The 1,062-nt window shown below is 42.4% G+C and overlaps 1 protein-coding gene across 1 annotated transcript in view; it reads right to left on the bottom strand.

Moving 5' to 3' along the window:
* The window catches only part of Gpi (glucose-6-phosphate isomerase), a 26,555-nt gene that overhangs the window by 17,136 nt on the left and 8,357 nt on the right, over positions 1–1,062 (bottom strand). The gene's annotated exons all lie outside the window — the stretch shown is intronic.

The following is a 1,062-nucleotide window of genomic DNA, read 5'->3' as shown; positions in this document are numbered from 1 at the left end:
GGCCCAAGGAAGAACTTTTAAATAAAACATAGCCAGGATAACTTAGAACTAATCCCAGCCCTTTCAGGGTGCAATCAGTGCTAAAATTAACAGCTCCTTGACTGATCAAATGCAGGGCAGTCGCATAAGCATAGTATAAGGCAAAGCCAATAGCGTAGCCATAAACCCCTTGTTAGCTCTCAGTAGGGTAGTTACATAGAGTCACTTTTGGTCAAATATAAGGCTTCTAAGAGGCTTATTGTCTCCTTGGGCATGGTGGCATAGGATGTAGCTCAGTGCAAAGGCTCTGAGTTCAATCCTCATTACTAAAAAATAAAAAAAAAAGTGCACATAGGATTCAGTTGGAAGAAATTTGTACGTGGCTTTTGCCTAATGGAGTGAAGCTCTCCCCAGTAAGTTTCACAGGAGACCCACAAAGGTTTAAAAGTAACCAAGCCAGGGGTGGTGGCACATGCCTGTAATCCTAGCACTTGTGAGGCTGAGGCAGGAGGATCACTGTGAGTTCGAGACCAGCCTGGGCTACAAAGTGAGCTCAAGGCCGGGCTGAACTGCATAGCGAGACCCTGTCTCAAAAAGACAAAAAAAAAAAAAAATTAGAAACACACTCTTTAATTAATTAAAATTTTAAATTTATTTTTTTGCAGTGCTAGGGATGGAACCCAAGGCCTTACACAGGGTAAGCAAGCACTCAACCACTGAGCCATATCCCCAACCCCACTGGTATAATTTTTAATAAAATGACAGATAATTAATGCACATTTAGTACCAGAAGTGGGGTGTGGCCACAATAAAGACCTAAATATCTAGGAAGAGACTGTAAGTAGGAGTCTGACAACACTCAAAGAGGCTGCCAGTATGGGTTTCTGTGCCAGAAAAGTGTTACTGGAGGGAAAAGAATCCTTGGAAAAGATGTGCTTATTAAAATCTGGGTAAGGCTGGGCATGGTAGCACATGCCTGGAATCCCAGCACCAGAGAGGCTGAGGCAGAAGGAACCCTATAAGTTTGAGGCAAGCCTGAACTACACATTGACACCCTTCCTCAAAAAAAAAAAAAAAAAAAAA

This window comes from Chinchilla lanigera, unplaced genomic scaffold (genome assembly GCF_000276665.1).
Source record: "Chinchilla lanigera isolate Chin_1 unplaced genomic scaffold, ChiLan1.0 scaffold00067, whole genome shotgun sequence".
Lineage (NCBI taxonomy): Eukaryota > Metazoa > Chordata > Mammalia > Rodentia > Chinchillidae > Chinchilla > Chinchilla lanigera.
Note: the sequence above shows the minus strand (reverse complement) of the source record. Positions and strands in the feature narration are given on the sequence as shown.